Source organism: Peromyscus eremicus, chromosome 3 (assembly GCF_949786415.1).
Source record: "Peromyscus eremicus chromosome 3, PerEre_H2_v1, whole genome shotgun sequence".
NCBI lineage: Eukaryota > Metazoa > Chordata > Mammalia > Rodentia > Cricetidae > Peromyscus > Peromyscus eremicus.
In genome coordinates this window covers 46249643-46264647 of record NC_081418.1, presented here as the reverse complement: position 1 = coordinate 46264647, position 15005 = coordinate 46249643, and the positions used below count along the sequence as shown (strand labels likewise).

At 41.5% G+C, this 15005-nt stretch overlaps 1 protein-coding gene across 4 annotated transcripts in view; it reads right to left on the bottom strand.

Annotated features, from left to right (window-relative positions):
• Positions 1-15005, bottom strand: part of Cald1 (caldesmon 1) — a 186857-nt gene that overhangs the window by 106716 nt on the left and 65136 nt on the right. For all 4 annotated transcript variants that reach the window (XM_059257549.1, XM_059257548.1, XM_059257545.1 and 1 more), the window contains exon 2: positions 14391-14479. The gene's annotated coding sequence lies outside the window, so the exon portion shown is untranslated. The remainder of the gene's footprint in view (positions 1-14390; positions 14480-15005) is intronic.

Genomic DNA, 15005 nt, shown 5'->3' with positions numbered 1-15005 from the left:
GAAGCCACTTCCTTCTTTATAAACATTCAGCCCCAGGCATTCTGTTATGGCAGAAGAAAATAGACTAATATACAGGTAGATCTTCTATCTGTCGACCTTGGGTCATGCCTGTCACTGACTTCTGCTCTCGGAATACAGGGCTTCATGGGAGAAAGTTGGGGGCGTATTTTGTCTGTTCCAATTTGTTTTACTATCAGCAGTGCCATTGCTGTGACTCAGTAATACTTTTCTTTATCAGACAGATATTGGGTGATTTCTGGTTACAACACATCCCAGTAGATTCTCCATAATTGTTCTCCAAAGTATCTTTACTTACTTCAGTTATTAACTGTCGCCCTTTATGAGCCTCTACCAAACAAATCCCGAACTTAGACTTTGGATACTGAAGTAAAAAAAAAAAAAAACAACTCTCTGAGTTTTTCTTTTCTGTAAGTGAGATAATTGGACCAGATGACATTCGAAGACTAAACCCATAGAATGCTGTGGCTTTATTCCTGGTCTACTGTCTAGTAAGGATGAAGAGCTAAGCATTGCATACCCATATTTTCTCTAAGTATAAATGATTTAAATACAAAGTGGGTTCTTTTAAAAATCTTATGATTTAGAAAACATTCTTCTTTCAAGCTGACAGTGCCATGGCATCTGAGATTAATATACATATACATATGTCTATATATATGATTAGCTTTCAAATGTGTTTTACAATTTTCTCATACTGTGTTTTTATTTATTCTGTCCCATCCATCTGGAATGAGCTCCCTTTCTCTCTTCACTATCCAGATTCTATCCAGTCATTAATTCCTGATTGAAATTTCATCTCCTCCATGATGCCCAATGAAGACCTTCCTTAAAAGTAACATCCCCCCCTCCTTGGATCCATAACTCATTTTGACAATTGATAATTTCATCATTGCTATAGCTCATCAGTTATTTTCTTTAAGCAGCATTTAGCACTTTATTGATATTTTACTTTGCATGTGTTTTCACCCCTGAGGCCACTTAAGAATAGACATAGTCACATAAAAACAATCCCTTTGTGATTGGGCCATAGCAGGCACTCAGGAATTGCACCTCATTTGAGTCAATGCATTTTTATACTAGATTTCATTATTTTGAGTGTATCAATATAATTCCTATACTCAATTTATCTCTTTGCACTTTATTAACTGTAGCATTTATAAAGTAAATCAAAGACCTTGGTACTAGATTATATATGAATATCAGAAGTTATATAAATGCACATTTGCATTAGTTCCACAGTAAATCTGCAATGTTTGCTTTATGGCTTTAGAAAATGGACTTGTTGGTCTTAAAAAAAATCAATATATCAACTTGCTTTGCTCCTTTCCAAACCAAATAGTTCTTTGGGGACTTAAAAAAACTCAAATAAACAAATGGGTTATAATGAACAATTTGGACTTAACTTTAGCTCAACCTTTACTGTCTTGTTCTAAAAATCTGTGCTACTTGAAAAATACAGTCATCACCAGACCACATTTCTCATGACCTGCAACATGGCTTTAAGAATTGAAACAGTCAGGCCAAGGAATCTTGCTTTCTCATTTTTGTTTCTTCTCTCTAACCATTGGGCATCATTGTACAAAGCCCTCTAAGAGAAGCTTAACAGGCTATGGCCTGCTCTTCCCTTTCTCACTGTTCAGTCTACTCCAAGCCCCTTTTCTCCATTTGCATTTCTCTATCTGTGAAGCAGGAGACTCGTTGGCCATCACACTACTCATGGTAATATTTCTGAGACCTCTCTTTCACCTTCTGGAAGTTGGCCTAATGTGGGATTGTATACTGATGCTGTTTATATTCTGTTTATATGCTGTTCCCCCCTTGGAAAGACAATGTGGTTAATGGCTAAGTGGATGCTTTCTATGTTTCTCAAAACTCTGGGATTAAAATTATTTGATCTGCCCAAGTATGAAGAGGAAATTCATCCCCATTTCAAGAAACGACACTGAGAAATAGGTAACTTTGGCACTAGCTTCTGAACCATAGCACATAAGTAGGAAATCAGGACTGATATTGGACTAATCCCTGGACCAACCTGAAAGTTGCTTAGAATGATGAGAAGGGAAAACATAGAAAACTATGCTTCTGTCCCTTGTTTAAAAGTTGAGTTGTTTGTCCTTAATATACTCAAGCAGAGTTAGACTGAAAGGGGAAGGTCAACACCAAATAAGACTCAGCACATGGATACTGATATTTTCTTGGACCTCAGAAAAAAGTCAATGTCGGAAGTGAGCCCTAAGGCAAAGATAGAGGTTCTCTACTAATGTGATTTAAATTAATATCCAGATTTGCTAAAAAAGGAGAAAAAGGTCTGAATGTACCCTCTAAATGTATATGTTAATAACAGAAGCACAGACACAATTATTAGACACAATCCAGATGTCAAGGGAGAGCTGGCACAAAATAGAATTAATTATATAAGGGTTCTCACTGATTAGGTACTTGTAACTGAGAGAGTGAAATACTACTGAGATGCGAATGCCCATCCCTAGAAAGAGTAGGGTAGAAGTGGGCTGTGGTTTGAATGTGAAATGTCCCACTAGGCTCATGCATTTGAACACGTCTCCCCAGCTGGTAGGGCTGTTTTGGGAAGTTGTGGAACCTTTAGGGGGTGGAGCCTTGCTGGAGGACATAGTCACTGGGGGCAGGTCTTGAGGCTTTATAGGCAGCTCCACTGCAGTCCACTCGGCTTCCTGACTGTGGACACAATGTGATCAGCCACCTGCTTCTTCATGATTTCCCTGTCACAATGGATGACATCCCTCCTTAAACTGAGTCAATATAAATTCTTCCTTCTGTAAGTTGCTTTTGTCATAACAATGAGAAAAATAACTGATACAAGGTGATATGGCCATTTGTGTAGAGTTAAAGTCAAGAAGATTTTTAACCATGTAAGTCTGTGCTGTCCAGTCAGTTTATTTAAATGTAAATAAATCAAAATTCATTGAAATTAAAAATTAAGTTCCTCAGTGTCACATTTTCCTCATTTTAAGTGCTCAGAAATCACATATGTTCAGAGGTGGCATAGAAATTAAGAAAATGAAGCCAGGTATAGGGACACACACTTTAATCGAAGTACTTGGGAGGCAGAGGCAGGTACATCTCTGTGAGTTTGAGGCCAGCCTGGTCTATATAGTAAGTTCCAGAACAGCCAGGGCTACATAGTGAGACCCTGTCTTCAAACAAACAAACAAACAAACAAACAAACAAATAAAAAACTAGGGCTGAGAGGTAACTTATTCCATGAGCACTTGAGTTTTAAAAAAAAAAAGGCCAGTGATCAATCATATATAATTCTAGTGCTCAGGAGGCAGCAGAGGCAGATTCCCGAGGCTTCCTGCCAGACAACTTAGCTTGATCAGATCCCAGTGAGAGGCTCTGCCTCAAAAACACCAAGGTAGCAAACTCCAGAAAAATGATACCTGAGGTTGTCTCTGGCCTTCAAGAAGACATGGACCCCTATATGCACATGCAGTAACACAAATACACATATATGGAAGAATTAATCAAATGTGAGGTGTGAGAACAGATCCTCACCAGAAGCACCAAGTATTCTCTCGATTTTCCCTCTGGTATCCTCTCTGTAGTCCTGTAGAGGGTCTTTTCGGTGGGTCATTATTGTTTGATAAGGTACTTGCAATTGAGAAAGTGAAATGATTGGCGAATTCAAAAGAGGCTAGGGTGTTGCTGAATAAAGATCATTCTTCCAAATGAGTGGCAAGGTCCCAGAGTGGGTTATTTGGAAATAAAGAGCAGAAGGTTCTGAGCCCCGCATGTCATATGTGATCATTTTACTTGCCCACTTACTCACATGTGCCTGCTCTTTGTGCTTGTTTTATTCCATAACGCTACCAGTTTGGTGACCAAATATCGGATTCATAGCCAGAGACGGAGATGGAACAGAGAGAGAATGGAGATGGAAGGATGCAGACCCGTTTATGTTACCAGGAACAACTCCAAGGTGTATCCCAGGGCCGTTTTGTTTAGGGCAATGTTTTTGTGAAGGGCTGATAGTCTATTAATCACACATAATTTGTGCCTTAGTACATGTTTCAACTTCTGCTTGTCTTGATCATCAAATGCATCTCTACAATTTATGAACCCAGTTAGAAACTGTCTTCGAGAAATTTATAATCTACAATGAAAAGCGCTGAAACCAAACCAACAGACATGATCCATTAAGTCTTCTGGACACAATAGTTACATAAGTCAAGCATACAAGCTGACAGATGAGATGAATTAGAAAGTGCTTTCTTCTTTCCACATGAGCCCCTCAAACAGCAGGTCCGACTACTTTGTTAGTGGGGAATATCTAGACTTTTCTTTATAAAAGAAATGGCTCAAGTTGGCTTACAACCAACACACTCACTGACTTGAGTCCAACACTGAACCAGTAACATATTCCTACCATGCACTTCATGTACAGCTTACATGTGACTTACTGGGTCCATGTCTATCTCCCCTGGAAGATGATGGCTTCCTTCAGGTGATATCTTTTGTTACTCTTTGTGCTTAGTAGATTGCAATATATTACAGGGCACTGCTTAGTCACGGAAACTAACTGGTACACAGACGAACAGTGAAGACGTTTTCTAAAGGCCACATCTCCAATGTAACCCCTAGTGACCTTGGGGTTGGTGTTGGTGGTCGAGTGGAGCTCTGTTTTATTCTTTGATTACAGTGGTGTGTTTTTTTCCTCTGTAGAGGAATAACCTTGTGCTAGATAGAAGAGCATCCTAGATTCGGGAAGGAGGGTATAGACAGACATCTGTATCAGGGGGAAGAGGATAAAAAGAAAAAGAAGACATCCATCTATAAGAAAAGACAAGAGTCAGGCTTGAACTGAAAAGCTTCAAATTTCCATGGCCTTTGGAAATGCCACCTTCCATCATAACTAGAAAACACTAACATTGAGAGCGCATTTAAATGCTTCCATCAGTATGGAAAAAAAAAGTGTAGCCTGATTTCGCTCTCTAACCATGCTCAGTAATTAGAAACAGAAGGCATGGTTCTGAATGTTTGCTTATGAGCCTCCCATTTCTAGGCCAGGCTTCACTACCCAGTGGCCACACAGGACTTAACCAGTGGTCACAGAATTCTTATCTTCACCGGAAGAGTGTGAGGTTGCCCTGGGCATTCCCAGAAAGAAAATGGAGACCTTGGGTACCGTGGAGACTTTAAAATACAGGGAAGAGTGCCTTTGTGCCTGCCTGTTTCCTCCCAGGCTGTAAAGCTGTTCTGCATTTAAAACGTAAGTCATTTCCCAGATGGCAAGATCCACATTCAACCCAAGACAGTTGAAAGTGGGGTCTCTGTGACACCCAGCTCACAGTAACATACTGATTTGTCTCTGAGCACACGAAAGCTCTTTGCTCAGGACTGATGCTTGATTTTTCTATCCTCTTGCTAGAAAACCCAGGCTTTGCAAAATGTAGGAGCAGAACATAACCTAAGCAGCCACAGGCAGCAGGTTTGGCTTCTGACAAAAGCCACAAAGGAAAGAGGAAAAAGGAACTTGTAATTAAGGACCTCGATTTGACAGGTACCTCGTTTGTCAAATTAAAACATGTGGCCACCACTTGCTAAAGGATTTTGAAAAAAAATTTTTTTTAAAGATCATTTCTTGTTTTTCTACCTGACCTCAAACTTTTTTTCGGATCTCATTTGCATTTTTCAATTATTCACACTTAAACAAAAGCTGTCCACACTATGTAAAAAGATGACTAAGCAATTTTGTATTAAGTAATCAAAGAGAGTCCTGCCAATTTTAGAATAATTAAATTTCAGCAGCTTAATATAAACAGTTCCAAGAACTACATGTGGCCTACCAAAAGTATAGATTACAAGTAGTCAGCCCCATGGCCAGCTGGCAGTCAGCTCGACCTATTAAAATAGAATTGGTCAGAATTTGGAGTATTATTTTTCTTTTCTCCCCCCAATATTTTTCCTGCATCCACATTTGTTTCTTTGGGAATGTTTTCAAATATACAAATAATAATAACAATAATAAAACTATTGTGGAATTTCACCTCTTGTAAACAAACCAGCATTTCTCCTGGGAACTGTCAGAACTCACAAATCATTCCAATGTCAACCCTGTCTACATAAGCAGAGAAAATGAAATGGAGGGAATGAACTACCCTGTTCCCATTCAAAGTGAAGTGTGACCACTGAACGAGTGGATGCGGACGTTAAGTCATCTGCCCATCAGTTGCCAAAATATCTTACTGATTGCCTTTACCAGGTTGGCTGCTAGGCCAGGATTTCTTGATAATAAAGATAAAGTTTCATATATCCAATTCCACTGGAATGAGTTAATTGTTTGAGAGATTAAAAACAATCTGAAGCTGGAGCTGAAGAGATGGCTCAGCAGTTAAGAGCACTGGTTGCTCTTGTAGAGGACCCTTGTTTGGTTCCCTAGCCCATATGGTAGCTAACCACAGCCTGTGGCACTAGTTTCAGGGGATCCAACGACCTCTCCTGACTTCTTCATGCACTGAACACACATATGGTGCATGTACATACATACATGTAGGTGAAACTCTCACAAATATAATAAATAATGTTTTTAAGCAGTCTGAAACTACTGATATCTTATAACATTAGTTATAGCCTGTATGGCATATACAACCTGACAAGTTTAGGTTGAGAAAATACAGATAGCTTTGACTAACTCATCCTACCATGATTTTCAGTAGGCGTTTGTAATGGAAGGAATGTATGGTTAGATGAATATGAATATGTCATCATACAAAAAGTCCTTATATGTTCAGTTCCATTATAAGCTCCATTGTCTTCCTCACTGGGTTTGAACCAAGCTATAATCAAGAGTGGTTGAGGGTCTACAGTTGTCACCACAGGGAAAGTGTCAGCAAAAGGCAGTCAACAAATATTTATGAAGTGTCAGCCATGTTCTAGACACTTTGTGTGGTATGCTGTGGGTTTTTGTTTTGTTTTGTTTTGTTTTGTTTTGTTTTGTTTTGTCAACTTGACATAATATGGAGCCATCTGGGAAGAGAGAACCACAGTTTAGAAAATGCCTCCATGAGATCAGCCTTAGTCAAGTCTCTGGGGGCATTGTCTCAACTAATTACTGATGTGAGAGGGTCCAGCCCACTGTGGGTGATGCCAGCCCTGGGCAGGTGGTTTTTGGAGGTAGCTGAAAGTGAGCCTGAGAGCAAGCTAGTGAGCATTTCTCCATAGTTTCTGCTTTATTTCCTGTTTCCATGTTCCTGTCTCCAGGTTCCTGTCTTGAGTTCCTGCTCAGACTTTCCTTAATGATGGACTATGACCTGGGATGTATAAGCCAAATAAACCCTTTCCTCCCCAGGTTTCTTTGGTCATGGTGTTTCATTGAAGTTATACAAAACAAACTATGGTGTGGATGTGAGGTGTGAATGTAGCTACCCCACCTGCCCCCACCATGCTTACAGCTGATGGTGGAGAGAGGCAATGAGCAAAACAAAAACTGAGTTAAGTACAAGCTGCCATGAGAGTGAGCTGTGGGAAGGGCTTAATGGTTTCTTTGGTGTTAGAATGAATTTTGGGTATAGCTGCTTTTCAAACATGGGTAATATCCATCCATACCCAAGACGGCACTCATAAAGGGAATGTAAACACTAGAGTTGGCATTCATTTATCAAATATAAATTGGCACGTGTTACATGCTAGACATGACCCTCTAAGTGCAGATAAACACAAATTCTTTCTATTCCTCTCTTCAAAAGAAGTGGATGGGGGAGGGGTCAACTGTTTGGGATGGTGATCTGCTCTCATCTCCTTTCCCACTTCAGGTCCTAAGACATACAAAAATAATGACCCACAGAACGCTGTCTGCTAGAATTTATGCAGACAAGAGGAATCCATGTAAGATATCAATTAGGGTAAGAGGCAGGAAAGAGGGGCCAGCTCTCTATTCCATCCAAGTCAATGACCTTCTGACAATTACAAGCATGTTTCTCACCTACCAGCAAGAAGAAATTTGCTGATTGAGACAAAGCTGGTCCATCATGCTTTCAAAGTTTGCTTCTCAATTCCAGCAAAAGAACAGCTCATAAGAAATTTATCCATGTGGCAGGATATCTCACAAGCAGCTTTCCCACTCTGAATACTACAAACAGATCTTTTATTTGTTGACACACAGGCCCTGGACATTCATGAAAACAAGATGTTCTCTTGCTGTTTTTTGAGTTAAACGGATTTAAGTCAGGGTCTCAGACAAATTTTAAAAACAGATGTTACATAGCAAAAAAAACCAAAACCAAAAACAAAAAAACTGACCCTAGCAAGGAGAGGCTGTCTCACTTTAACTTGGCTATCCTTTGGTAGCAGGAGGAGTGATCAAAACACACCTTAAAACAGGAAGCAGGGGCAACTTGAGGATCACTACTGTCCCCATTTAGCGAAGCCTCATAGGTCAGGGGAGCTGTGGGGCACCTAGAACTCCTGGTTTGGAGAGTGCGTATCACTGAGAGGGCTAGTGACTGGGAGGTCTAGGTGTCCTCCCCCCCCCCCAGGAGGTGGCTGAGAACAGATAACCTCCCTCACATGGGCCACCATCCTCTGAAGACAGTAGCCTCCCCATGGCTGCTTCTCGTGTTCCACCCTCACAGACAAACACAACTCTCAGGCCAAACTCATGAGTCTTGGAACAATTTATTCTCATTTCAACCTCTGGGCCCTGTTCTTGCTCTCCTGTGTCCTGAAGTGCCCAATGCTCTTTTGTCCCCCAACATCTCATAATTCCCTCCCCCAGGATCTGGCTCAACTCTTATATTAACACAGAACACCCTTCCCTCTCTCCCCACTGATATGTCAGCCCTGTGTAGACCAGGAACTTGTAGCGATCTTCCTGCCTCTGCCTCCCAAATGCGAGTGTTATAGGCAGGACCACAGTTGCCAATGATGCTCTTAATATTTAATACTACACAGCTTGGCTGTTCAAGTATTTCCTAATTTCTCTTTGCTTTGACCGTATCTGAGGCTGTTCAATGTTAGGGTTTGATATCCCCTTTCAGTCTTGAGTATTTGCTAGGTGATTGTAGATGCATGGAAATATTTGCTGAGTTGGATTTATTGAAAAACATCAAATAATGCGCTTCTTTGCTTCCACGCAAGTACGTATTCCACTCCTCTAGTTCCCATTTGCTTCCTGTAGCTTCTAGTATAGAAGTGGGGCAGGCGGGTTCATCGGAACACCGCAGTTAGAGCACTGGGGGAAGTTCCCCAGAGTTCACTTCTCATCCAGCTCACCTCCTTACTCCGATGAGCCGGAAAACTGCCACTCATCCTAGCAGTACTTGCTTATCATGGGATCATTCATTTCTACAGGCATGACAAACCAAATGCTTTCAAAGAAGTAAATATTTTAGAAGGGATGGCTTTGGGAGAAATAGAAAATATATGCATTCCCAAGAACATTCCAATTCAAAATGTAAACAAACAAACAAAGTAACAACAACAACCAAAACCAAAACCAACCAACCAACCAAAAAAAACATGAAAAACACACTATGCAAGGAAGCACATTTTCAGGGCACCATGGGCTTCCAGTTGCTCATTTGTGACCCTTATGCAGTTTTTCATCTAACCATAGGCCAGTCCCACCTCAGTACGAAGCTCCAAGAGCAGACTCTTAATGATGTGTTCATATGAACTCAATATAATCCCATACAAGCTTAACTTAGGCCAAAACATTGATTTAGCTAATAGATGAAGTTTATAAATGCCAGTGTTAGGTTCTTGTACCAATCTTCACTGTCTTCATGTCTTATACAGAGATATCAAAACTCAGAGAAAGTGAGTTAGTTACAAAAGGTCATAGAGCTAGTTAGTGGTAGACTCGGGATTAATAATCAGGTAACCTGGTCCCACAGTGTGTGTTTTCAGCCGTACCACTCAGCTCCACAAGTCCTGCAAATGGATGAAAGAAGAGAGACAGGAGCAAGGACTTAAGTGATGAAATGATCATATGACAGTCTGGAAGGGTTTAGATGCGCCTACAAAATCTTCCCAGGAGCCGTTTCCTGTCAGAGGGTTTTGGCTTGCTTGCTATTAGGTAAGTTCATACTTGATGTTTATTAATGAAGTAAAAATGAATCTCTTGTTTGTGTTCATCTGTGCTTTGGCAAGCTGATTTATTATTTCACTTAAGTGGGAGACACTTGAGAAAATAAGCTGAATGCGTTCTAAAACCTTAAGAAAACAAACCACCACACTTCACACTTCGGCCACGTCTTTGCTATGCTCACGTAATTAGCTTTTGACATGAATCCAAATCACAGGAGTTCATCTGTGTCCATTTCTGGGGAGATCTAGGGTTTTTGGGTTATTTTGGAGATCTCATTTAAGAGACAGGATATGACATTAATTGGAAGAAATTAGATCTGGAGTTGGGGCTGGGCCCTATCCCAATGAGAGGACTCACCGCCTTCACAAGAGGCCGCTTCTGGTCCCTCGCCTCTGATTTTTATGAACATTTGACTCAAATGCCAAGGCAGCCTTCCTCTCCTTTTTATTTCAGTTCATTAGAAATGATTATTATGGTCCTCTTCTTTCCTTTAAATGCCATTTAAATATCAGAATTATGGGAACAAATAATATAGGGACAATTAGATGTCACTTTAAAAAATGACTTCAGAAAAAGAATGACACACATAGATGACACATTGCAATGTTTTGTCTACAACCACACAACGATGTATTATAAGTGGATGAGGGGACATGGAAATTTAAGGTATTGTGACCCTTTGCCAAGATGAGGCTGATGAAAACTATGTAAAGAATATCAGACACCACAATTTACATCAGTGAGAATATTATTGGATTCACCAAGTTCTCCCTTGCATTGAGTTTTTAAAAGGGTTCATTTCATAGAGAAGAATACCAGAATTGCTAGCCCAGACTTAAAATAGCACTTGAGGTGGAGCTGATCCCATTCAATGTATGTCTGTAGGATGAATGACTCAATAAGCAAGATGAATGCCGGAGGAAACTTCAGCTAATGGTAACCACAGCCTTCCTCACCACCCTCAACTTACAATTACGTCTTTAATTTACAAACTACTGGCCATTTATCTGGGAGAGGCAGTTTAAAAGGTCCCCAGAGTCTCCCTTTGTGACAAATGTCTTTAGATAAACTCTCCTTGATTTACATTATCCTGATAAAGCTGTTGTAACTTGAGGATGTATTTACTTCTCCTGGTCTACCAAGCATCGGTGTTTCAGTCCATTCATGCATCAATTGTTGGATCTCATGATGGGCAGGTGGGACTGGAGCTGTGGTACGCAGCATTGCTAGAGTATCAGACTGCATATTGCAGCCTGGGAACAGATCCAAGCACAAAACTGGAAACACAATTTCTAATCAATGCATGTGGCGTTTGCACCATTGGAAAGGTAAGAAATCCTAAATGCAGCCATTGTAAGTCAGGGACCACCTGCATTTATGAATTTTGAAAATCTGTAATAAAATCAAGTTAAAGATCGTGGTTATAAATACTTATGGGTGTTAGTCTTTGAAGATTTCAAGGAAAATGCTCTTAGCATGGTTCCTTCCTTCAAGCCCAGCGCTTTGGCATCTGCTCCTATTCTGCGTTCTCTGGATTTGAGGAACACACTCTCCTCCAGTCTTCGGATGCCCCCATCCACAATATATCATTTTTAGTTATTAAATAACAGGACTCGATATTAATGTTGGCCTTCTCCATCCTTTAAGAAAGTGTTTTCAGCCAAAGATATTAAACCACTCTTTCTCCCTGTCAGCGGAGCAGCCAACATCCTGGGATCACAGCTCATTTATACCACACTGGCGTGAATATTCAGACTCCATTTGTCTCCAGCTCTTAAAGGCTGGTGTTAGAATGAATGATGGACTTTTTGTTTAAAATTAGGAAAAGGGGGGAGGGAATCTCCCTCCAAGTAATAACTTTAGCCTAAAATATCCGTTTCAGGGAATGCAACTCTGCCCTTTCCTCTCAGAAAACTCAATGGAATTAAGATTTAATTTGGCATTGTTGGACTTAGGGTATGGAGAATAGTAGGAAGGAAACTGTCTCAACTCGCTACCCCCATCCAAGCCGAGCATTTGTTCTTTTACTGGAGGGCTGTGGCGCGGAGTCAGGACAGAGGTAAGAAAAGTGTAGGAGTCCATGGAGTCAGAGCTTACCATTTTGGAACTTCAGGTGAGACTCCCGACGGTTATGTTTCAGATATAAATAGCTCAATCATTCCTTTCTCTTTGCTGAATATTCACTGTGTATATGGGAACCGGGGCCGGAAAGGAACTGTAGACAGGGCTCCTGGCACCATCCTCTGCCTTGGCCCTGCTGCTTGTGCCCGCTCTGCCCATAAACCCTGGCATTCTCTTCCATTAGAAGCTGTGCTGGGCAAGGGTGTGAGCTCTCATGGAAGTCCCTCCGAAGGCCAAGTATGATTGCTTGGCTGGGGAAACACCATCATTTAGCCAAGTTTACAAGTGTCCATGTGAGAAGCTAGAATTTCTTCTTATTCTCCTAACCAACCAGGTGGGAAGACCCTGAGAACCCATGTTCCGGTGTCTCCTCAATCCCTAGCCAAATATGGCTACGTCCAGGCTCATTCTGGACCTGCTTTGATTCTCATGGTAAAGACCAGAAGCAGCCTCCTGTAGGGGAGACTCCTAGATAGACAAGGGGTTCCAGGCCTCCTCCCACAAGTCTCATTCTACAACCACTCCCAGAAAGTCATAAGGAAACACTATATTTTACATTTAAATCCTATTATATATAACACATTGGAGCAAATCTGAGCTAAGAGACCAAACACTTTGTTAGGCGTGTCCCGGGGAACTCATTCTGCAAAATTCGAAGAAAATGAAAGAAAACAAATTCCCAAACTTCTCTTTCCATCTGAAGCCTCAACTGTTTCTTAACATACTGGCCCACGGTGGTTATAAAGTCTGGCATTCATGATGTTCGGAAACAAGAGCAAAGGCTTCTGGGTGCTTACAACTCAAAGCCCGTCTTTCACATGCTCACAGGAAAGTGGTCTGTTCCTTCAAGCCTGTCAGGTGACTGGACTTAATGGGGCACAGTTGGGAGACACCTATGCTGGCCACCAGCCACCATTCACTGCAAGGCCCCAGCACAGCTCTTTCTTTCAAATTTTCCTCTTTTATAGAAATAGAAATTTGTGTAAAATTCCAGAACCAAGTGTCAGTGGCATTTTGTGGTACCTCCCCAGCAATGGGCATCTACTTCCTGGCTACTTTAGGACCATAAGGAAGGAAGTGTGGGAGTAAGTACTTGAAGAAAGCTGGCATTGAAAGGGTGGGGGTGTACAGCGAAGGTGCTGTAGACCTCAGATAGCCTTTCCTGCCAATAGTCACACACACACACACACACACACACACACACACACACACACACCCCACCCCTCAAGAGAGGTTCTGCTAAAAGAGAACCAAGGACATAAGGAAGAAAGAAGGAAGAGGAATAGGGGACAATTGATATAATCCTGAAGCAATAATTGCCCGAGAACGGTGCTAAATTACTGAAAAAGTCTTCTTTCAATTAAGGCCACCTCCCTCCCTCCCTCCGTTTCCTCTGCCTTCTCTATCCTGTCTAAGGAAGCGCCTCTTTGCACTCCTCCAGTGCTTTGGCTGGTAGTCTTGTGGCGATTTAAATAGGAAACGTGCCCCCCCCCCCCGCCCCTGCTAGTCACATGTATTTAAAACTTGGTCCCTGATTGGAGGTGCTGTTTGGGGAGGTTATGGAACTTTTAGGACATGGAACCTTGCTGGAGGAAGTATATCACTGGGGGCGGGGTTTAGCATGACCCCACTTCCAGCTCACTCTCTGTTTCCTGTTTACCTTTGAAATGTGATCTTTCAGCTTCCTGCTTCTGCCTCGCTGCCATGTGTCCCTGCGTGATGGACTCTCACCCCTCTGGAGCAAAGAGCCGAAACAAACACTTCTGTCTCCAAGCTGCTTTTGGCTGAGGTGTTTTATCACAACCACAGAAAAGTAGCTGGTACACTTGTTGAAAGAGTTTGCTGCGTATTGCTCTGGAAATCACTAGCCCTTTTGCAACAGGGAGCTTGTGGGCTCCATGTGGCTCAGTTATCCTCTTTATCGCCTCAAGGTGATAGTATTAGTCATAGGGAGTAAAGAGTCCATTACTGAAAAAAGAGAAATAAGACAGAAAGTCATTGCAAAACAGGAAAACATTCCTTAAAACCTTGATAGCATCTACCCGATCTACTGAGTGCTAACTAAACGACCAGGGCTGTAGCAGGCAGGCTGGTTTTTCATGATGTACCTTTACATGCAAAAATTTAGCAAGAGGTTGTACAGCTCCTGTAAGCAGAGCCCAAAGAAACAAACTCTACTCACAGGGAAGCAGTCAGATGCCTACTTCTGAGTCTTTGAACACCAACTCTCGTGGGTTGAACTGGATGATCTTGAAATCTGTTATTGATTATCTGGAATAAAAGGGAAGATTGGAAGATAAGTAGAATAACCTATAGTTAGTGTAGAGTACATATTCATTCTTGTGCCTTTATTTATTTATTTATTTATTTATTTATTTATTTATTTTGTGAGTGTGTGGGCACATGTGTGCCACAGCGTATGAATGGAGGTCAGATGACAACTTGGACCACCCTGAGGGTTCTGGGGATTGAATGTGGGTCATCGGGCTTGGTATTTTACCCACTGAGCCATCTCTCCAGCTCTAGAGTATGTGTATTTAAAATACCTGTTCTCTCTCAGGTACCATTGGTAGTTGGACACTGAGGAGAGAACACAGGCCTGATATAAATGCTTATTGTGACTGGGGAGATAGCTGGGCTGGTAAAAGTGCTTGCTGTGAAAACCTGACCACCTGAGTGTGGACCGTCAGAACCCAAGTAAAGGTAGAAGCAGTCATCCAAGGGACTGTAATCCCAGGGGAGATAGGAGTTGGGGACACGAGAATCTTCAGAAGCTGTCTGTCCAGCTAGCTTGTCA